Raw genomic sequence first — 25,403 nt, forward strand, 5'->3', positions numbered from 1 at the left:
ATAAAAGATATTGGCGCCTTTTTATTTTGATTTGAGTGAAAATTAGCGCCTCTTCTACTGAAATTTTATAAGAATATTTATTTCTTTACATATATATAAAATTTAGAATCATACAAAAACGCAAACACTACGTACAAGAGAGGAAGACGGAGAACACTCAATTTGATATAATTATCCTGACTTAAAGTTCCGGTTTGGATTTCGAGAATGGAGGGTAATCTGAATACAAAATCAACCCTCACATAGATCTCGCTCTTGACGACGAAAGCTGTGACGAGAGACAGCGCCGCCTGGATGCATCGACTTAATAGCCTACACGTCCATGAACAAGTCTAAGGATAACGATTGGTTATGTATCTCCGCTGCCAATCCGGAGGGCACGCCCTGGACCGCCAAGTGCTGGTACATCCACACCCTCCTCAAGTACGAGTTCGACCTCTAATTCCATATACCAGTCACCCACCCGGCACCCCGCCGCCGCTCCCGAACTACTTAAATTTTGATAAATATTGATTATTTATCAATATGAGCATATTTGAATATATTTATGGATAATATTGATATTATCTAATTTGTTAATTAGATAATATCAAAAGAGTTTGAGTTTATCAAAACTCTTCTATCCTACAACTATAAATAGGAGGTTTCATTTCTATGTAAACACACATCCTAGAAAAAATCATAGAAAGAACTATGAAGCTTATTCAGAGATCACAACACTACAAGAAAAATCGTGATTCGCGACAGAAAAATTCCTTTGCGAAAATGCGAAATTCCGTGGCAAATCACGTTTTGCGACGAAATTTTATATTTTCACGACGGAATTCATTCCATAGTGTCAAGACTTGTCGTATTTCATTTCATGACGGAAATAATCCGTTGTGAGCGGTGGCAACGGAAAATGGCGACGGAATTTTCCGTCGCAAAGTAGGTGACGGAAATCATTCCGTCACGAGTCCGTCGCGGTATTGACAACGGAAATGTTTTCTTCTGTTGCCATTGCGTGGAAAAATATTTCGTCGCGAAACTAATATTCCGTTGCATATTTCTGTCGTGAAATATAACGACGGAAATAATTATCGTCGTGATTCCGCCGCCAACCTTTCCGTTGCAAATTTTGTATTCCGTCATAAAAAAATGACGAAAAATTGTCATCGCCATAATAATAATGAATATTCCATCGCTAAAATCTCATTTCGTCACAATTTTGCTAAATTATTATTATTATTATTTTGTTAAAATTTTAAAATTTGTATTTAAAATTTTAATATGCAGTTATATTTATAAAAAAATGCACTATTAAAACTAAAATACAATATAATTTGTAATATAAAAGTAATACTACTTTATAGTTCAAAAAATTGATTGTTGTATACTTAATACCAGATTCATGTCTAAACAACAATATAATAATCCATAAAAAATCAATATAAAGTTCTCTAACATCATGAACTATACTATGGAATGACATATAATCTGTAAACTGTTGTATTTAACTCCTCTTTGATGGGTAGGCCTCTTTCTTTCAAATTGCAGCTCACTTTGATAAATGAATGTGGCTGCAATAGAATGAAAACAAATTGGGCTTAAGTGATGGAATGAATAATTAAAAAGAAAAGAGAAATGGACGAAAGCAACAATGACATTCAAAAAGAAAGAAAGACATTAAGAAGAAATAGATGAATAATCATATTTTCACAGAGCTTCAGATTTCAAGTTCATTTGAACTAGCAGTTGTTATCTTAATGGAGAAGTCTACGCATAATGTAATTGATTTTCATAGATAGGAAGAACTGTATATTATATCTGAACATACAATCTTCTTATGAGAAGACCTTGCTTAATGCATTCAAAAATTACACTATAACAGTTCATGAATATGATTTTGATATCAGTAGGGCAGAAAAAAAAAAAGGATATAGAGAAGAATCTAGCAGCTTCCAAAGTGCCAAACAATGAAGGAACAACACTAGTAAGTAGTAAACATCATTTTTTCCTTGGTGAGGACAGTGCAGCAGCCTATGCCAAACTACTTAGCCATCCCTAGGCACATGCTTTGAATAAGTTCCAAATTAGAAACTATAAAGGAGGTCATCGCACCTCAGTACATCACTCTATAATCTATATTATAGTATGTACTTCAGATTGTAATTTGTAAAACGTTAGAAAGTAGAAGGTGTCCAGCAATGATAATTGTTCACAATAAAATTGTAAACAAGAGCTAGTGGTTAGAGATGATACAAAAGGAAACTAAAAGTGTTAAATAGTGGAGTAATAGATTCAATCTTCAGAAAAATATTCACTCTTAACACAAACTAAATACTTACAAGTGTATCAATCTGAGTGATAATATTTGCATAATGCAATGCAAGACCTGCAGATCCCAACCTTAGGTGGTGATTTTTTTTATTGGTTTACCCCCCTCTACAAGGTATCAACAAAAACATAAGAGATAGAATAGTGTAAAAATTCATGGATAAACAGCAATCCATCACATAGAACACTTTCATAGGAGATGATGCATGACAAGCATAATCCAAGGACCGGCAGGGAGCACTACTGGAAATTATTGAATCTTTTACCACCTGAATGTGATCTTAAATCAAGTTGAAAGCAAAAAGTGGTCGGAAATAGCAACAAGGGTTTTTCCGGATACCCAAAGTGGTTGGAACAAGGCTTTCGATTTGATTTAAGATAACTTTCAGGTGGTCGGAAATCTCAGAATTTCCAGTAGTGGAGTGTTCATCAAATAAACTTATTAACAAAGCTACAGGCTATACCTAGAATTCATGCAAGCAATTTTCTAAATCAAGGTCTTGACTCTCTTGATGTGTGCAACAATTTTCTAAATCATCCTCCAACTCTAATCATCCAGAGCCAATTGTGATTCAATGCTTTCACCATCCGAGGATTGACGAAACGGTTGTGAAACGGCCTGGACACGGCAATGTTCAAGGTCGTGTCAAAGGCTGCCTAAGCCCTAAGGCGGCCAAAATGACACGACCATAAACCTAAATTCCACTATTAAAAAACATGACACAACTTGTAGAAAAATATCATATTTTCAAGAATCAAGAACATGAATATTTCATATTCCATATGATAAATCACATATTCTAAGACACACCTACCTAAAATTCTGGAAGTGATCGTCATTGGCTCGCAGGGGAGGGAGTACTCTTCGGATGCTCGCAAATTCGTAGGGGAGGGGAGTCATCGTCGGCGTCTTCATTGGTTGCTCACAAAGTAGCAGGGAAGGGAGGGAGGCGGGAGTCCGGGTGAGGCGTTTAGATTTAGATTTCGGGGTTTGAGTTTGAATTTGAATGTTAATTGTAAAAGGCTTAAAACTTAATAATAACAACAACAACAACAACAACAACAACAACAACAATAATAATAATAATAATAATAATATATTATTATTATTATTGTTATTATTATTATTATTATTATTATTATTATTATTATTATTATTATTATTATTATTGTTATTATTATTATTATTATTATTATTATTATTATTATTATTATACGGCTCGCAAGCAGCTCTACAAGCCGAGAGTAAAAAAAATATTTAAACTCGAGTTCGGTTCGATTATGTAACGAGTCGAGTCGAGTTCGACTTGAATTAGAAATTTAATGAACTCGAGTCGAACATTGACTGAGTGGCTCACGACTAGCTCACAAACGGCTTGGATTATTTGCACTCCTAATGTATATACATACATACATACATATATATATATATATATATATATATATATATATATATATATATATATATATATAATTGAGAAAATGAATTATTTAATTATTTCTCACATTTGTATATGATCAAAATCGTCTTGTATTTAAATATTCTTACAAAATATAATTGTTATGTTTACACGATGGAATCGAAGAATTTCAGTTAACAATTTTTTAATCAAAATATTTCAGTTTGCTCAATGGTTAAAGATCTTTTAAAATTTTAATTATCGATAATTCAGTTATAAAGTATCGGTTAACCGAAATAGCAGATTGGTTTAGTGAATTGTTGGGGTGTGTGTGTACGAGCGTGTGCGTGTATATATATATATATATATATATATATATATATATATATATATATATATACACACACACACACACACACAAACTAGTTATAATGCATACATTGCGCTATTAAATGAATGTTGTCCAACACGAAAATTAAAATAGGAAAATATTTAGTATAATTTTTAAATATTAAATAATTAATATAAAATAAAAATAATTATTTTTGATAGAATCAAAATGAGTGTTTTAAACTTGTAGTAAAACTAGTAGTAAAGGTGAATATTGTTTTAGATAGTTATAATTGATACTAAAAATGATGTCATAACAATTTTTTATATTACAATAAATTAAATCTATAATTCAATATTGATTAAACAGTAAATCTTAACTTAATTTTTGTTATAAGCGAAATTATTGTAATAAGTTTATTAATGTTGTGAAATACTCCCTCTGTCCATAATTCCTTGTGACATTTGTTGTTTGCACAATTTTTAATACAATTAACAAACAAGTGTTTCTAACTTTCTGGCCCTCAGAAGTAGGTGTCATTTGTACAAAGTACAATTGTACTTCATTAATTGTCAAGTCATAATGGCAAATTGGAAAATATAAAATGATAGTTATGTTCAATTTTAGAAAGAAGATCCCATTTCGGGACTAATTAAAAAGGAAAGTAAGATAGGTAAAATGGGACGAATTAAAAAGTTTTGCAATTTAGTTATAACATATGAATTCATATGCAATTTAAATTTTATATTAAATTTTGAAAATTCCTACTTAAAATTTTCTTAAAATTTTAAATATTCTCGCGACGGAAAAAACGATCGTCGCAAGTTCCATCGCTAAACTCAAACGTGAAATATATCTTTGCGTCAAATAATGCAACAAAATTAATTTTTGTGGCCGATTCCAACGCCATAGCGCGATGGACTTGTAGGGCGTCGCATTTTCTGTCGTCAATGTGTTAACATATTGGTAACAAAATTGATTCCATCGTCTAATTCTGTAGCGAAAAAAATTACTTTAAAAAATTAAATATTTTAGTGACGGAAAGAATGATCGTCGCAAGTTCCATCGCCAACCTCAAATATCAAATCTACCTTCGTGCCAAACATTGCAACAAAATTAATTTCTATTGCCATAGCGCGACAAACATGTAGGGCGTCGCATTTTCTGTCTCCAACGTGTCAACATATATGCGACAAAATTGATTTTGTCATCTCATTTTGTAGCAAAAATAAACTTTACTTCAAAATTAAATATTTTGGCGACAGAAAAAATACCCTTCCATCGTCAATCCCTTGGTGCAAAGATTACGTGGGAATATTTTTCACTTTGCGCCAAATATCGCAACAAAATTTATTCTCGTCGCCGATTCTGTAGCAAAACCACGACGGAACCATCGGTCGTTGCCTTTTTCGTCGCTATTGTGGTGACAGAACTTAATTCTGTCGCAAAATCCGTCACCAAAATGTGGGTGCAAAAATTTCCTGGGTTTTTTTCTCACTTTGCGCCAAAAATCACTACGGAAACATATTCCGTGACCATTTCCGACGCAAAACACGTTTCGTCGCAAAACCGTCACGAATCGACAACAGATTATGTTCCGTCGCGATGTTTCCGTCGTGATTCATGATTTTTCTTGTAGTGCAATAAAAATGTGATCCTGAAAGTAAAAGCCCCTCCTACTCCATATGTTGATGCATGTTGATCCAAACCTCTATTGAAGATCAACCCATTTGAATATGTAAACGCGAAAAACTTGAATTGTATATATTCAAAATTCAAAGTATCGGTTACAAGTAGTATCAAGTATATATCAAACGGGAAGGGGTACAATCTCTGTATAGGAGAAGTCCTCTGATTCTCTACTACAAGTATGCCTATTAGAAGTGTGCCAAATCCGGAATATGCCGAATTGGAAGTGTGCCGAGTTCAGAGTATGCTGAACTTGAAGGAGTTCCTTGTTGGAAGTATGTTGAGTTCGGGATTATGCCGAGTTCGGGAGTGTGCCGAACTGGAAGTATGCCGAGTTCGGGAGTATGCCGAACTGGAAGTATGCCGAGTTCGGGAGTATGCCGAACTGGAAGTAGTTCCTTGCTGAAGGGCCTCTGGAGTTAGTAGTTTGTTCCTCAATGAAGGGCTAATATGCAGCTTGATCTTCAAAGAAGGGCTTCCGGTGTTCAAACGACGTGTTCCTCAGCACAGTATACGCAGTACAACTGCGGGCGTGTTCCAGATGATATCCTGGCGAGATTTCAGGAGAACTTCGGTATGCAAATTTCCAGAGCTCATTCTTTGGAAATGAAACCACTATATATAGTGGTGAGGGTGAAAGAAAATCTCCAATCAACTCTTAATTCCTAATTTATTTTAATTAAATTAAGGAACGTATCGGGACACCAATGCGTCCAGGTTCATCATTTCATCAAATTTCAAATAATATGAATTTATCCAAATTCCTCAAAATTATATAATCCACATATAATTTTAGTGGGCCAAAACCAAGTCAAACCCGCTAATTATGCAATTCAATTGATTCAATAGCCTGGTCCAACTCGATTAAATATTTCATCATCTCGGGCCAAACAATTCAACATCTAATTACATTTAATTAAGTAATTAAACCAATCAAATATTTAATGGGCCATTTAATTAACCCGATTAAATAAATACCAGTCTAATTAGCTTAATTAAAGTAATTAATTTATCAATCAATTATCCACCACGGTCCAACAATATTATCTAAAATTTTCAATGCTTACAAATTGTCCTTTCGAGACTTGCTTGACGTACCCTAAATGCAGAGGAAAGGTAGTCTCGAAATTAACCGTAGTAGTCCGAGAGCCCATATTTGCATATTGCAACCAAATAAATGTCATTTTGACCACAAAGATCTATATCCGCATGTAGAAGCCCAATTTGGCAGTAGCCCAGAATACAAATTTGACAGCAGCCCAATATTCAGAGTCCGTGGTGTGTCCAACACCACGTTAAAGGCCTATTTAACAAAAAAATGTCCAAGTCTAATTTTTATAATCTTAATCAAAATCAATCTCCTAACTTAAAATTTTGACCACAAAGCTTTATCTGCCTTCTCCTATGTACGGATTTGCCAACTAAGGGGGGTGTATTCATTCATGAATTTTGTAGAGTTTTAAAAACTTTTAAAATAATTGATTTTAATAAACTTTGATTGACTTTCATAGAGTCGTTCAAAACTTTTTAAAACTTTATAAGACTCTATAAAAGTCTATATAAATAACATTCATAGACTTTTATCAACTTTTTATTTTAAAAGTCTACAAAAATCATTGAAATTCTAAATTGAATACATCCTTACAAACTTTCAATGATTTTGATTCTTAACATTTATAATTTTCTTACAAAACATTTATAATGTATCATAAAATTCTTCTTATTATATAGTTCTTCACCCAAATCTAATATATATATATATATATATATATATATATATATATATATATATATATATTATACTTGATATATTGCTAGGCATCACGCAAAGAACTATTATTTGGAATAGCAATTTGAGATAGCGAACAACATCAATATGCTACTGTTTGCAACCCCAAATTGTTGTTGCGAACATACAGTAGTTCGCTATTCGTAGTAACCTGTTGTTAAAAAAATAATAAAAAAATATATATTACGAATATAAACAGAAAAGGAATAAAAATCAAAACATATACGTATTTATATGAATATTATGAAACATATACTAAAATTTGACGATGAAATGTTTGCTTTGTTAATGTATTTAGGGAGAATTAGAGAAAGTTAGTGATAAAAAATTCATAGAAAAAATAAAAATTAATATAAACAAGCAATAATGAAGTAAAAATAATATTATTTTGAATTTTTAGAGGAAGATTGTAAAGTTTAGGAAAGAGAGAAAAATTGGTAGAGTTTAGGTATGAGGAAAATATAGGATAATGAAGAAAAAAATAATTTTTTTTTGAATTAGATAGGTTTATAAAGTTTAAATATGGAGAAAAATGGAGTTTAAATAGAGAGAGAAAACATTCAAAGTTGTCAGAAAGAAAATTTTGAAATCTTGGGGTTGATGGTTGGATTTCAACTATTTATATTTGAGAAGGAAAAGTCTACAAAAGTCCTAAAATTAAAAAGTCTACAAAGGTTCATAACTTTTTGAATACCACATGACTTTTAAAGACTCTTTAAAAGTCTTAATCGAATAACACATGACTTTTAAAGACTCTTTAAAAATCTTGATTGAATACTGCCTGACTTTTAAATACTCTCTAAAAGCTTGAATTGAATACCTCCATTAAAGTTCATAAAAGTCTTTAAAACTCTACGAAAGTCATGATTGAATACACCCCCCTAAATCACAACTTTGACTAAAATTAACACCAGGATTTCACATGCATAATCCTTATCTCTTCTCCCACTTGTTCAAAATCAAACCACATAATTAGAATTTGATGAGGATTGAGGCAACGACATAGGAATAAAACCATCGAGCCACAACCATGCTTAAACCTCTACGAACTTCAACAGTATAAATAACCCCAAAAATTTACAGTTTACCAACCAAGAAATACAGAGCTGTTTGCGATTAATCTTCATCCAAGCTGCAATCTCTTTCATAAGGTAATTGTTTTTGTGCAGTATACTATCTTCTTGATTTTTATACAGCTTTCACCACAAGAGGGAGGACAAAGAAATCAAGAACGGAGGCATTGGGCAAGAAACACCTGGAAATTGATTTTTCTGGCTTGTTTCTACCTTTGCTTGGCTCGCCATCTTCACCAACAGTGGACCTGAACCTTCCCGGAATTGATTTCCCAGCTGTTTTCACCACTGTTTAGATCTGCTCTTGCTACCGGACAGTGCCTCTCCATTCTCATTGCACTTGGCAATGAAGGACACGGAATCACGCCGACGATCTAGTATCGCATTGGACATCTGCTATGCTTCTTCTTGAGCTCTCCATCATCACCAACAGCGGACTGGAACCTCCTTGGAAACTGATTTTTCCTGGATGACTTCCACCACTGTTTGGGTTCACGCCACCTGACCCTGGCCACCGTTATTGGGGACAGAAACTGCTGGCACGTCACCGACACATGCTCCAGCGTGTCGTCGCTGTCTCACGAACTGCCGCCGTCGTCCGTCGACAAGCTCGCTGTCGGAGAGTGTTGACTCGAGGCTGTCACACTACAGCATAGTGATGCCGTCGCAGCGAATTCCCTCCAAGCTTTGGACGTGCAGTGGCTCCATGGTTACTTGCTCGACAAAGCCTCGCCCCCAGCCACTAGGAATTAACTTTCTCGGGCTGGGCTCCTCCATTGTCTGACTTCGTATCGGCGTCATTGTCTTTGGAGAAGATCTACCGTTGCTAGATTCTACGACCTCTTCGGAAAAAGAGAGATCACAACCTGACTCAACGCTGAAGGACGTTGTGGAAGAGAAGATCTGCCGTTGCTAGAGGTGCGTAACTTCTACTTTGCAAAGAAAAATTCTTTTCTTTATCTTAATCACAACAGACCCAGAATATATGCTTTCTTCGAAAATCACATGTCCCCTAGAGCCATGTGCTTTCTTTGACTCACACGTCCCAAGACTCATCTTGCGTGTAGATATAATTCTTTTTTTAAGGCAGCATGTGAATACAAAATATTCACTATTCAATTTTTCTTTGTCGTTGTTTTTCATGCACATATATATGTGTAATGTGTATATATATAATATATATGATATGAATTGCCTTGGATACTATGTACGTGAAACGAGAATTTCCTTGAACACTTTCATGGCAATTTTTATTCAGTTCTAGTATTAAAACTTTTTCCTTGCTTTATAAATTTTGGGCAACTTTCAGACTTGGCATCTTGACTCATAATGTAGCTCCACATATCAAAAACCACTTTTGAACAATGGTGATGTTCTGAGGAACAATGGGATCTGACAAAAGAAGAGACCCATATTGTCAAACAATGAGGCTGTAAAAGACGTGCCATACTAAGAATCTCTTCCAGCTATGACTTTGAGTGGAGAATTAGACTTTTTGACACCAAAACTTAGCCCTCAAAATATGGTATTTGCAGTTCGACCCACGATATGTGGAATATTCTGATATACTCCGCACTTTAGGGAGATGGATACTTGAAGATGGAGGATATGCGCCAGTTTCGACTCGTGCCAGGGAGTCTTGGAGAATATGAGATAGTTTCGACTCGTGCCAGGGAGTCTTGAAAGATATGAGACAGTTTTGACTCATGTGGAGTATCCTTTAGCTTCCCCCCTTTAAAATTTCATAAAGGGTTTGCCCCTTTCAGCTGGCCAGTCAAAATGCATGTGACTGTCGTACTTCTATCGCTGAGGCTAACGAAAATTCAACCAAGGCTGAGACTACAGTTTCAAATGCCAAGGCAGAAGTCTCTCTCATCAAAGAGTCGATTATGTTGACGCTAGAAGATGAAGAGAGCTTGAACAAGGCGAAGATGAGCTTGGAGGCACGTAGAGACAACATGCTTACCTTTAAGCTTTTCATCGACTGATATTCTTTTTCTTTTAGTTCTCTTTTTGGTTGCAAGACCTTTTGTTGTTTCGTTTCCCGAACTCTTGATAATCGAGTGCTTCCCATTTGTGTGCTGGTCTTTTAGCAATAATTCGTACAACTTTGCTTTGACCCGTTGAAGGATTGTCTTGAGAACCCAGTCTTGCAACATGAATTGGACTTTTTTTGTTATGACTGGACTTAGATAGTTTGATTTCTAAGCTGCCTACATACTCATATGAAGGAGATCAAGTCAAACGTAGTTCGAATGATTTTTTTTTGTTTATAAAGTATAGCCGTTCACAGTTTAGACTCATGCGGACCAGGAGCGTCTATGATTTGGGCCCACCCATAGACAAAGCGAGATGCATTAGCATTTTATCCACGTGCTGCATTTTTTTGTGGATGAGTCATTCATCATATCTTCATGACTCATGCTAACACCCCAAGTTTAAGGGTGGTAAAGCTTTAGGAACATTCCATTAATTGGACTGATTTTCAAGCCATCATCACTAATTAGCTTGTAAGCCCCACCGGTGTAAGCTTCTAGAATCACGTAGGGACTATCCCACCTTGAAGTGAACTTGTGGCCGGTTTTTCTTGTGACAATGATGGGCCTGCGAATAGCTAGGACTTTGTCCCCAATTTGAAAGGAACGGGACCTTACCCTTTTGTTAAAAGCTCTAGACATACGAGCTTGATAGCACTCCAAGCTTTGTTGCGCTTGCAGACGTTTTTCATCCAAGGCTTCTAACTCAGCCAAGCGTAGTTTAGCATTTTCTTCATCAGTAAGACCCTCCTGTATGGCCAACCTTAAGAAAGTTATTTAGCGCTCTAGATGAAAGACCGTTTCTACACCATACACCAAAGAATATGGAGTGCTTTGAGTAGGTGTGCGGCATGTGGTTCTATATGCCCACACAGCTTCTTCCATTCTGTCATGCCAGTCTCTTTTTGATTTTGAGACCACTTTCTTCAACAAATTGCATAGGGTATTATTAAATGCTTCGGCAAGCCCATTTGCAACTATATAGCAAGCAGATGAGTTTCGTTGCTTAAAGTCAAAAAGGCTTGCAGATCTTGTCCATCAACTTGTTGTCAACGGGCTTACCGTTATCTGTTAAGATATATCGCGAGATACCAAATCGATAGACGATGTGGATACGGAGAATGTCTGAAACATTTTCTTTCTTCACCTCCTTCAATGCCATAGCTTCCGCCCACTTTGAAAAGTAGTCGGTGGCAGCTAGTATGTATGCGTGCCCTGAAGATGACTTAGGCGTAATTGGGCCAACCACATCAAGTCCCCAAGCATCAAATGGCCAAGATGCAACTGTTGGGTGTAGAGGTTCTGGTGGTTGATGGATAAAGTTTGCATGATATTGACATGCTTGACACCTTCGAGCATAGTCTATGCAATCCTTTACCATTGTAGGCCAATAACAGCCCATTCGCTTAATTTGGAAGTGTAACTTGGGACCGGATTGATGTGCATCGCAAACCCCAGAATGAGCTTCTTGCATAGCTTGTATAGCTTCCTCTTCCACTAGGCATCAGAAAAAGACTCCCTCGAATGAACGACGATACATCGTCTCTTTATAGTAGATGAAGCGAGGAGCTCGACACTTTGTATCCACCCTCTTACGTGGATCTTTGGGTAACTTTCCATCAGTGAGGTAGTCAATTAGCGATTGCCTCCAGTCGTCTTTGCCTATATCATAAACTGAGGCAGTATGGAGTTCAACAGTTTCATCAGCTGAGCCATCTTCATTGAAGATTGGTGAAACTACACACTTTTGAGATACTCGCACTCGGACTGCAGGATAAGCAATAGTTGAAGCCAATGCAGCTAAGGCGTCATCTTGCTTGTTTTCTTTCCTCGGTGCATGTTCAATTGTGACGTCCCCTAACCATTGCATGAGTATCTTTCAATAGTTGTTATATGGAACTAACTCAGCCTTTTTTCACTTCATACAAGCCCAACACTTGGTTTATGATCAACTTTGAATCTCCATAAATGTTAATCCTCAATTGTTTCATGACAGCCGCTATCTCAAGCCCAAGTATCAATGCTTGGTACTCAGCAACGTTATTTGAGCATTGCTCGGTCAAGGTGAATGAATATGGCAATACCTCGCCTTCTGGAGTGACGAAGACAACTCCAGCACTTGCCCCTTCTCTATGCGAAGCTCCATCAAAGTACATCTTCCATGGGGGTAGGATTTCAATGACAAGCACATCTTCATCAGGCAAATCGTCAGACAGCTCCCATTCAGCAGGTATTGGGTGATCTGCTAGGAAATCAGCTAAAGCTTGCCCCTTGACAGACTTCTGCGGCACATAGATGATTTCAAATTGTTGAAACAATGAGTACCACCTTGCAATGCAGTCGGAGAGCACGACCTTCACCATAACATACTTCACTGGGTTCGCTTTGGAAACAAGACGGATTGTATGAGTCTCAAAGTAGTGCTTAAGTTTTTTTTATGGCGGACACAAGTGCCAAACATAGATTTTCAACCGGGGAGTACTTTAACTCGTTCGGGGACATCATTCTACTAAGATAGTAGAGAGCATTCTCTTTCCCCTTGTCATTTTCCTGAGCAAGCAATGCGCCCACAGAACTGTTTTTGGCGGAGATATAAAGGATTAGAGGGCGACCATGAACAGGAGCGGTTAGCACATACGGCTTCATCAAGTATGACTTGATACTCTCAAATGCGTTCTTGCATCCCATATGAATGGGATGCCCTTTTTCATCAATCGACTAAAAGGTTGACATCTTCCTACTAGGTTTGATATGAACCTTCGGATGTAAGCCAACTTTCCTTGTAAGCTTTTAAGCTCATGAAGTTTTCTTGGCTCAGGCATCTTCATTATGGCGTCGATTTTGCCCTTCTCGATCTTGTTGCCCCTGTGTCGAACAGTAAACCCAAGGAACTTTCTAGCAGCAACCCCGAAAGCACATTTCAGGGGGTTCATTTTGAGTTGAAACTTTCGTAGGCGGTCGAAAACTTGTCTTAAATGCATAAGGTGATTTGTGCGCAATTTCGACATCACAACCAGGCCATCTACGTAGCATTCGACCATTTTATGGAGCATATCATCAAATATTGTCTTCATAGCCCTTTGGTATGTAGCACCTACATTTTTCAAACCAAAGAGCATTACTTTGTAGTAGTAGATGCCTTTTGGCGTTCGGAATGCTATCAAGTCTTCATCTTCCGGCGCCATGCAAATTTGATTGTAACCTGAGGAGCCATCCATGAATGACATGATCTCATGTCCAGTCATGGCATCTATCATTAGCTCTGTGATAGGAAGCGGGAAGTCATCTTTCAGGCATGCAACATTGAGGTCCTAAAAATCTAGGCAGACGCGGATTTGGCCGTTCTTCTTGTGCACGGGCACAATGCTGTATATCCAGGTTGGATATTTAACTTCACGAATGAAGCCAGCCTCTATAAGCTTATTGACTTCTGTTTCAATTGAGGGAATGAGCTCGGGGCGGAAGCGTCGTTGAGTTTGCTTAACCGGGCGACACCCCTTCTTCACTGTTAAGCGGTGGACAGCTACCTTTGGGTCTAACCCCGACATCTCCTTGTATCTCCATGCAAAGACATCAACGTATTCCTTTAGCAACATGATGTAGGTTTCTTCATCTTCATCCGAGAAAAGTGCGCTAATGAAGATAGGACGAGGATTTTAAGGAGTTCCCGAATCAACTTCTTTTATTTTATCCACTGCGGCTCGTACCCCTTCTTCTAACTCATGGGGTGCCTCTTCTGCATCTTCTCCGTCAATCGGAGTCTCATCACATAAAGTGATATGGAACGACGATGCCACCTCTCCCTGAGTAGTTGGTGGTACGTAATCACTTAAGCCTACGCTTTCCTCATTTTCTTCTTTATGTACACGAGTGTGTACAATGGTTTTCGATTGGACTTTCAACACTTCACCACATGAAACATGAATATATGTTTCTAGTCTCATCCGAGAAGGAATCATGCTTCTAAGCCTTTTGGGAGGCTCCACTTCAGCAGGAAGATTGGCATTGTCTTTCATAACTTGGACAGCTCCAAGTCGATCATGTATTGAATTTCTCTTAGGGGCTTTAGAATTTGACCCTAGTCAGTCAAAGACTGAGGGTCGAGAGTCCGCCTTACCCATTCTGTTGAAGACTGACTTTCTTTTGTCTAGCCCCTTATCATTGGCAGGAGTGAGTTTTGGATCGTACTCACTTTCATCCGCAGAGATACAATTACTTGCAGCCCTGTTTATAAGAATTCGCACTGGTTTAGGGGGGACATAGCCCAACCCTTTGCTCGTTTGAGGTTCTTGGTGACTTGCCTTGCCTTTACCACTGGCTTTTAGGATAAGCTTTCCCAACTTCTGTGGCTCGTTGGGGTTATAGCCAGCATTGGCTAGAAGCTTATAAGCGTTAGGGTCCAAACCCTCGGTACGTTTGGCGGGGAATATTTGGCCCACTTTATCACCACCTTTCTCTTCGGATGATTTTGCTGCATTTTCCTTGAATGTATCAATCATTGCAAGCGGGAAGATGAATTTTGTGTTGGGTTGATTTCCCTCTACAACTTGCTTTCCTTTTGGCTTTGGTTTGAAAGGTGGGCTGTCATTGTCTTCCTCAACATCTTCAACAATGACTTGCCTTTTAATGTAGAACTTTGCATCTGCAAAGTAAGACTCAGCCTCTTTGAAAGGACTTTCATCGGCGACTACCTTTTCAATTACGCCGTTATTTTCAAACATGAGGCATTGATGCCAAGACGACGGTACCACCCCATTTTCATGTATCCACGGCCTTCCAAGTAACAAGTTATAAGATGTCCTCGCATCTATGACATGACAGAGGACACCTGAACTTAGGCTTCCAATTCTTAAGTCAAGTCTGATGATGCCGATTGCTCTTTGCCCTCCTTGGTTGAAGCCTTGTATCATTAGACGACTTTGGGAAAGCTCATTTGTAGACACACCAAGGTCCTTCACAGCTCGAAGGGATAAGATGTTAACAACTGAGCCTTGATCAACCATAATTCTTTTGAGTTTTTGCCCACGGGTATAGCCTTCAACAAATAATGGGCGATTGTGTGGCGTGCCTCCAAGTAAAAAGTCTTCATCCTTGAAGGTAATTTCTGTGGAGTAGGAAGTGGCCTTATGCATTAGCACTTCCTCATCCTCAATGTGTTTGGCAGATGAACACTCCCCTCTATCTTTTGGCTTGTCATTTGTATTGAGGCAGGAGCTAGCTGTGTCTGCCCCTTGATGATCAAATCCCTTTGGCATATATTGAGCCAAAGAAATTGGTGCTCGTGGCTGCCTGACATACCCCTTCATCTTTGATCTGCAGGCATGTCCATTTGTTGAGGCTTTCTCGACCCAACTTTTCGATGTGTGCTTAAGATGTCTCCCAGACTCAACTTTCTTCTTTCTATGAGTGACAATCACCCATTTTCCTTCAGATGTGTTATCATTTTGCTGTGGGTCTGAACTTTGACCAGCAGCATGCTTAACAATGAAGGGAGTGGACGTTTCTGTTGTTTCCCATCTTCCTTTTCAGTACACAGCAGAGCGAACCGTCCGAGTGTAATCGAGATTCGATTCGATTTGAGTTCGCGTTAGCATCAGCAAGCTCAATTTTTCCATCCCTGGCCAATGCCATAACTTTGTCCTTGAAGATAAAGCATTTCTCAATCGGGTGACCGAGAAGATGGTGGTACTTGCAGTAATTAGGGTCATCCACCCTTGTAGCTTCATCAGGACGTTTCATTTCCGGCAATTCAATGAGTCTAAGTTTGAGTAGCTCATCAAACATGGGAGATACATCGGAATCCATGAAAGGATAAGTCTTCTCCTGCCTTTCTTCAATTGTCGGCCTTCTACCACCCCTTGACAGGCTAGAAAATGATCTTGGCCTAGGCCTTTCAGTTGCCTTAGTGAAGAATGTCATATGAGTAGCCTTCACATTCATCACTTCTTTCTTTTCTTGCTTTGGAAATGGTTTGTTCCACTTTTTTAACTTCTTGTTTTCCAGGAGCCTTGGAGGAGCTAGGCAAGTTCAATACGTTGAGCCCTCCACTAGCTTCGATGTTCAACTCCGTGTCGTGAGCACGACTGGATAAATCCTCAAAGGACTTTGGCTTAATCCCCTGTAGGATATAGGAGAGTTCAAAGTGCATGCCTTGGATGCACATCTTAATTGCAGAACTTTGGGATATTCTTTCTTTGCAATTCAGGCATAGTTCCCTCCACCTTTTGATGTAGGCACCAATGCGTTGGCCCTTCCATTAGAGAGTGGTAGTGAGTTCCAAGAAGCTAACTGTTCTCCTCGTGCTATAGAAACGGGTTAAGAACTCATGTTCCATGTCATGCCAATTATCAATGCAGCCGGGCTCGAGGTCGGTGTACCAATCAAACACAGTTCCCTTTAATGAACGGACAAACTGCTTTACTAACAGATTGCCATACGTCCCTGCATCATTGCATGTTTTCACAAAGTGGGCAATGTGCTGTCGAGGGTTTCCCTTACCATCGAATTGCTGGAACTTAGGGTGTTGATAGCCGTAGGGCATTTTCAACTCCTCAATTCTTTGTTGTAGGGCTTAGCATAGGAATATGAGGGTTGGCCTTCACCCAACTTTCCTTTGATGGCCCCCATTATGTAGTCCTTCAACTGATCCACCGGTATCATGCCTTCGGTAACTGGAATTGTAACACCCCAGATTTTCGAAATTTTTAAAACTTATATAATAAAGGTAAATCTCTTATTAATTCCCAAACAGAACATAACTAGACATAGTAGTCGGGGTGCTATGTCACATCTGAGCTCGAGAACTCAGATGCACAGGCTAAACTATAACTAGATGACCACTTGGTTTAGGTTCTTCGGATTTCTCCCAGTCTTACTCAGATTCACTTTCGAGTCAAAACTTAATATGCAATGTACCCGAGGATTTAGGTTTCTAGAAATAGAATTAGTCCCTATAATTTCTATGTAACTTATAAACAAATCAATTAGGAAGATAATTCGACTTTCATGTTCAAGGATTAGATTGTTATTTACATGTTAAACACATAATAAGTATCAAGGAAGACACACAAATGCATAATGGATCAATAAAACGAGAAGTCAAGAAAACATACCGTACCAGTGGGAGCGAGGTGGGCGGTCGACCGCCTGTCAAGTCCCCACTGGAACGTGGCAGTGGGCACGTGGTGGGTGGTCGACCTCCTGCCAAGGCCCCACTGGAACGTGACTGTGAAGAAGGAATCACTTCGGGAAAGCCCCGAGAATGCACAAATTCAAGTCAGAAGAATTCCACACTCATGTGAACAACAAAAGGAACTTGAATACATGGAAAATCTCAAGAAATCACATTATTATGACACTAATAAGGAACACGGGAGACTTCAACTATATATCATAAGGATCACACACCCCAATCTTCCCCTTCCTAATTAAAGCTATGTTCCCCAAAATTTTCCTCCATGCAAACTTATGTAAGTACTTATCGAGCTATTAGTAAGTTAACTATCAAAGAAATTGGTCAATTATGATTAGGAAAAGTGAGCCATTATAAGCCGAATAAAATTACCAATTGCAAGTTCCAAAATACTTTATCAAATAACAGATATCCAAATAACGCACGTTTGATCAATAGTTAAGCAACAATATGCAGTTCCCTACATGATCTATAAGCAAATCAATTAGGAGCATAATCTAACTTTCATGTTCAAGTGAATAACCAAGTACGATATTTAGACAAAATCAATAGCTTATCAAGTTTTAGCATGTCGAGGTAAATCGTTAGTAATCAAAGAGAGATATGCAACAAATCAGGTAAAAGTATGCAAGGATGTCACAACCGTTAGGGCAAGCATAGGGAAAGAAGGTCAAGTATGTTAGACCTATAGAAAGAAACGATAAACTCACAATCTCACCGTGCGTCCTAAGATTCCTGAATCCTATGTACTTAAATACCTAGAGTCAACCTTAACGTTCTAAAGTCTTGTCTTAAGAGTCTTATCCTAGGGTCAAACTTAGGCTCTGATACCAACTGTAACACCCCAAATTTTTGAAACTTTTAAAAATTATATAATAAAGGTAAATCTCTTATTAATTCCCAAACAAAGCATAACTAGACATGGTAGCCGGGGGTGTTATGTCACATCTGAGCTGGAGAACTCAGATGCACAGACTAAACTAACTAACAAGGTATAAACCATAACTAATCCCAAATACAAATCAAGGCACGCAGGCCATCTCGTCTAGACTAGAACTATCTAAACTAAGTCCACGAATCCACTAGCGCGCTCTGAAGCTACTCATCTGCACCTAAAAGCCAAATATATCTGTTCAACAAATAATGCCAGTAACCCACTCCAACGCGTTAAATACAATATAGGTAGATATATATAAGGAAAACCATTTTGAAGCCGGAATACATATATACTTATGAAACTCTAATTTAAAACCGAGAATAGACTCAATCAAGCAAGGGTAGACACATTCAACAGAATTAATCACACATATATAGATACTAGCATGCACCCTAAGGTCACAAGACTATTTCATATCAAACATATCAGTATTCAATCATTATCACGTAAACACATTTTGGTGGTGCCGCAAGACCAATCGCACGCCCATACATTAGGGTCAACGCATATAGCTCTGACACGGCCCCGAAGCACCCTGCCCTGTATCGCAGCACAAGGGGATTGATCACAACCAAACGGTGGACCGCAGCCCGAATAGTGTGTATTTCTGATCGCAACTAGATTATGGAACACAACCCTATATATATATATATATATATATATATATATATATATATATATATTTATATACCCGTCCGATCGCAACCGACCGGGTTAACAGCCGATGGTTCTCAACCCATCCAATTGCTTGTATAGCCAATTGATCGCAACCAATTGGGGTATCATGCACACATAACACATAGCCAAGCACATGCAACCCACATTAACACATAGGGAGGGGGAAAACATATATATATATATATATATATATATATATATATATATATATATATATATATATATATATAGGGTTGAGTTCAAATGAGGACAACAATATATAGAAGACTGTGAGGACAAATAATGTGCACACAACAAATTAATACCAGGCACACGACTTAATACATAATGGCACACAAGAATAAATGTAAACATCAGGTTTCGAACTCAAGCTCTATAAATTAACAAATCTAGCACGCGACATACAAACTGTGGCACACGATTACATTCGGCCATGCACAAGACATACCTGCTAAGGGCACACGCTACATCCGTCCTCACAGTCCTCTATAATATACTTGTCCTCATTTGAATACACAGCTATATATATATATATATATATATATATATATATATATATATATATATATATATATATATATATATATATATATATATATATATATATATAACTTATGCGTGATCAACCACATTACTAGAGATACGCCTATGGGGTTCATGCATCTTTCTCCTAGGCCAACGGGATACCAATTCGACTAGCATGCAATACACAAGACTCTTTTATCCTACAAATTGTACCCGAAACATCAAACGAGACTCAGGCACGACAAACGGGGTCCAATACACCACGGGATACCAAGAAACATCAAACGGGGAAAACCACAATATTCCACACTGGGATTCCAGCAGGTGGCCGGCGGGTGGTCCTCAGCGTCTCAACACGAGGCAGCGGGTGCCCGACGGGCAGTCGCCTGCCCGCCGGCTGCCCGCTGCCACGCGGCCTTCATGTGGCAGCGGGTAGGTGGCGGGTACCCCTGCCCCTACCTTCCCCCACTGACTCTTATGTAATAAATCAGTCCCGGGATCTTTCGTGGAACCCGAAACCATGTCCAGACATATTTAAACACAAACGACGACACTACGTAATCAAGTAATGGATTAAAATCAAGAACAAAATCCTTCCCAAACATACCAAGAATATCACAATACGAAATCCACGATTTAACCTTAGGGCTCTAGTCATATTTAAAGCACAAGGTCATAATTTATCTTAAAATCAAGAACATCAATATTATCATATAAGTATCAAGATCAACACATAAATATCAAGATCCTCTCATAAACATCAAGATTATCTCATAATCATCATAAAAGCCTCATCAAGACACAAGCATAGAATTGCATGTCAAAGGAGCCAAAGAAGGGATTATAGCAAGGAAAATAGGTTTTGTTGAGACATGGGTTACCTCTTAGCCTTAATCAGAATCCTTGGCTACTAAGGTTCTTCTCTAAGATTTTCATCCGATTGATCTCCCTAGGCTTGGTGGTGGGGAATCTCCCGGGAATATTTTTGTGTAATATAACTATGGGTGGTACGAGTTCTAATTGCTTTCTAATTCCATATTTATAGAATCAGGAATCCTAATCATAATCTGAATAGTAAAGTCCTACTTTCTTTATTCCTAATAAATATATAGGTCTAGGATTCCTAATTAGAATCTGACTAGTAAAAGGTTTACTCTCTTTATTCCTAATAGGCTTAAGACTCCTGTTTAGGCAAGGGTCCATGATCCGTGGTGGACCACATTAATTAATTAAAGGGAATCCTAACCAAATTAAATCTTTTTTAATTATTATTAACGGAATTAATTAAATAATTAATTCGGGATTGAAGGCCGTAACACGGGGTGTGACATGAATAGTTTTCTCAGTTGCAGGTAAGTGGGAAGCAGCTTCTCCTGCCGCATGGCTAACAGGAGGTGGTGGTGATTGCTGACCAACCTCTTCTTGCCCTTTGTGTTGCTTTCCTGGCGCACGACTTCCTTGTTCCTCCATGATACTTCCTACCCTATCATCGAGGGTGTTAAGCCGTTTCTCTTGATTTTGGAGGGTGACAGCCATTCCTTCCAGAGACTTAGCAATTCTAGATAATTGCTCCTCCACAGACTCTGTGTTTGTCGCCATGGCCGGCATGACATTGTAGACATCCGACCACTCAGATCAGGTGCAGCCTTCCATAATGGATGTGGCGGAGTTACGGGGGAAGTGCTCCCACTACTAGCGTTCCCTTGCATAGAAGTTGGACTACCACCATCGGTAGCTTCCTTGCGAGAGGGTGGACTTCCAGCAAAAGCAATTGCCTTTGAGGCGGCAGGGGCTTTGTCGAGCCTTCGAACCACCCGTCGTGCCATGGACTGACGTTCAGGCACTTGGACCCCCAAATCCTTTGCGTGGTTCCTTGTCAGCGGACCTTGAGTTTTCTGGGTAGTGCCAGAGCTAGCCACAAGCGTAGCCCTGGACTTGGTAGCTTGGGCATAGGTCCTCCTAAACATGGGATTGTTCGATGCCATTTGATGCGAAGGTAAAGGTATAGTAGTAGTAGCGAGATGAGAGACAGAGCTATCCCACTGGGCGTGCCAAAATATGTAAACGCAAAAAACTCAAATTGTATATATTCAAAATTCAAAGTATCGGTTACAAGTAGTATCAAGTATATATCAAACGAGAAGGGGTGCAATCTCTGTATAGGAGAATTCCTCTGATTCTCTACTACAAGTATGCCTATTAGAAGTGTGCCAAATCCGGAATATGCCGAATTGGAAGTGTGCCGAGTTCAGAGTATGCTAAACTTGAAGGAGTTCCTTGTTGGAAGTATGTTGAGTTCGGGAGTATGCCGAGTTCGGGAGTGTGCCGAACTGGAAGTATGCCGAGTTCGGGAGTATGCCGAACTGGAAGTATGCCGAGTTCGGGAGTATGCCGAACTCGAAGTAGTTCCTTGCTGAAGGGCCTCTGGAGTTAGTAGCTTGTTCCTCAATGAAGGGCTAATATGCAGCTTGATCTTCAAAGAAGGGCTTCCGGTGTTCAAACAGTGTGTTCCTCAGCGTAGTATACGCAGTACAACTGCGGGCATGTTCCAAATGATATCCTGGCGAGATTTCAGCAAAACTTCGGTGTGCAGATTTCCAGAGCTCATTCTTTGGAAATGAAACCACTATTTATAGTGGTGAGGGTGAGAGAAAATCTCCAACCAACTCTTAATTCCTAATTTAATTTAATTATTTTAATTAAATTAAGGAACGTATCGGGACACCATTGCGTCTAGGTTCATCATTTCATCAAATTTCAAATAATATCAAATTATCCAAATTCCTCAAAATTATATAATCCACATATAATTTTAGTGGGCCAAAACCAAGTCAAGCCCGCTAATTATGCAATTCAATTGATTCAATAGTCTGGTCCAACTCGATTAAATATTTCATCATCTCGGACCGAACAATCCAACATCCAATTACATTTAATTAAGTAATTAAATATTTAATGGGTCATTTAATTAACCCGATTAAATAAATACCAGTCTAATTAGCTTAATTAAAGTAATTAATTTAGCAATCAATTATCCACCACGGTCCAACAATATTATCTAAATTTTTTAATGCTTACATTATGGATTTTTTCTTTTATAATAGTTTGATTACTATTGTTTCTTTTGAATCTATAGATGCATCGAAGAAGAAAGATATGTTTGACGGTGCATTTCCAGCCACTCTGGGCGAATAATTGGTAAGCTATTTTTCTTTTTGATGTGAATAGTCTTTTTGAAATATTTATCTAAGCTATTAGTAGTTTTGGTATTTGAGCAATCACTAAGCATGCAAATTTGATTGTATATGTTTGCTGATTGGAAGCTTTTTCTGCTACTCAAGTTTTGATTTTATTTCAACAATAGATCTTCTTGTGACCATTGATACTTTGTTTGTCAGCCCGAGATTTGGTATAGCACGCACATGCGCTCTGTTTGGGTCTTGCGCCATGGCTTGTAGTAGAAATTCCAATTCTTGTGGATTCTGGCATGATTAAGCACAAAGATGTAGTTTCATCAAGTTCTACCAACTACACCAACTACCTCAAGTAAAAAATAATCAAGACATTTAATTTTAAATTTTTTATTTTGATTCTATTGTATTTCTTACCACATATATTTGTTACTTTGTTAGACAATGAAGTTATATATATATATATATATATATATATATATATATATATATATATATTTGAATTCGAAGAGTAACATTTGTCAAATGTATTAATTAAATTAAGACATTTAATTATGACAAGATTTTGAAAGAAATAATTTTATATTGTGTGCATTTAGCTAGTATTGTTTGAAAAAAAAATGTGATCAAGGATCATTTGTAAAAATAGCAAGATTGACAATAGTGATATTATTTAAACTCATTTTAGTGACACAAATTTTCTCACTAATTTTTAGTATTTTAGTGACAAATATGCTACCATATTTTTAAGATATTAGAGATGTCTGTTCAAAAAAGATATTAGTGATGAAAATGATAGTTACAATAAATTGAATTATTGTTACGACTTTTGTTAACACTAATGATTGTTTCAGTTAACTTCTTTTGTCACAAATAAAATTATATTTTATCACTTTTTAGGTCACTAATAATCATTTTTGAGTCAAGAAAAATTCTCACAAATAAGTACAACTATTGTGACCACGTGTTGTCACAATAAAATAATTAATTGCAGCAATTTTAGTTGTCACTAGATGAATTTTTTGTAATAACATATAACATATTTGGTCACAAAATATACATTTATTGTGACCAATATTATTATCACTCAAATACTACTTTTAGTGTACGTAAATATTGTCACAAAAGTCTTGCGTAATTGTGACAACTTTTCAAAAGTCGTCACAACTATAGTGACAGAGGATATAGTGACGACAGGTGACGACTTCAAAAATTGGTCACTAATTTTAACAGTGAACAAATTTGATAGTTTTGGTGACAACTTCTGTTGTAACTAAATGTGAAATTTCTTGTAGTGTCCGCGAAATAGAAGGGCATTTTTGTCTTTTCCATTGGTCTTCTTCATCGGCCTTATTGCTCACATGGAAAATCGAAATTGTGGAGTGCGATTGAGGAATTTGTGTGTTACCAGATTAAATATGGTAACTAATTGATTAATTTGGTACTTTGATTTAATCTAGTACGTCCACAAATTCCTCAGCAAATTCACCACTGATTTAATCTGGTAACTAATTATCAAAGGTTCTGTGTCAAATTCCTCATCTGGAAAATGATAAGCATTATTTATATATTTAATTTAGATTATATTTTAAAATAAATTCGTTCTATTTATTTTACATTATATTTATTTTGTGTTTTATTTTATATTTTTGTAATAATATAATAATTATTTGTATAATTAAGTTTAAATGTTATTTTGGGCCTTTGGGAATATACATCATAGATGGGTTAGGTGGATTAAAATGTGCTCTTTACTAACTTAACTTAATTTGATCCATTGTAGTTTATTTATTTATTTTATTGATTGAAGCCCAAGATCAAATTAAACAATCATTTTTATGTTTGTTTTCCTTTGCAGCGCAACTCTGTACGTGAGATTGTCGTAGGAACCACAGCAGCAGAAAGAAATCAAAACGGCGACTCCGTAGACTTCTACGATGAAGACGAACTATCGCGAGGTAGACTCAGTCGACTACAGAGAAGGTCGCGACTTCTACGGTCAAGATTCTGTTTGCGCACTCCGTCCCTGTGAACTGCTTGAAGGATGTGGTTTCGGCGACTCCGTAGGCTGCTGCGCTGAAGATTTCGTCCGCAATTTTACCGAGTGAAGCAGAGGTTGGAGTTTGTTCTACTGATTTTCTATGGTTTCTTAGCATTTAGGGAAATAAAAATTATTTATTTTAAATAAATTTTGTGTGGTTGAAGAAATTTATTTTATTTGTGGATGTTAGGAAATTAAGGGTTGT

At 37.6% G+C, this 25,403-nt stretch overlaps 1 pseudogene; it reads left to right on the forward strand.

Moving 5' to 3' along the window:
- Positions 1-207: 207 nt before the first annotated feature.
- Positions 208-23,516, forward strand: LOC109173540 (annotated as a pseudogene).
- The last annotated feature ends 1,887 nt before the right edge of the window (positions 23,517-25,403 follow it).

This window comes from Ipomoea nil, unplaced genomic scaffold (assembly GCF_001879475.1).
Source record: "Ipomoea nil cultivar Tokyo-kokei standard unplaced genomic scaffold, Asagao_1.1 scaffold0482, whole genome shotgun sequence".
In the NCBI taxonomy this organism is placed as follows: Eukaryota; Viridiplantae; Streptophyta; class Magnoliopsida; order Solanales; family Convolvulaceae; genus Ipomoea; species Ipomoea nil.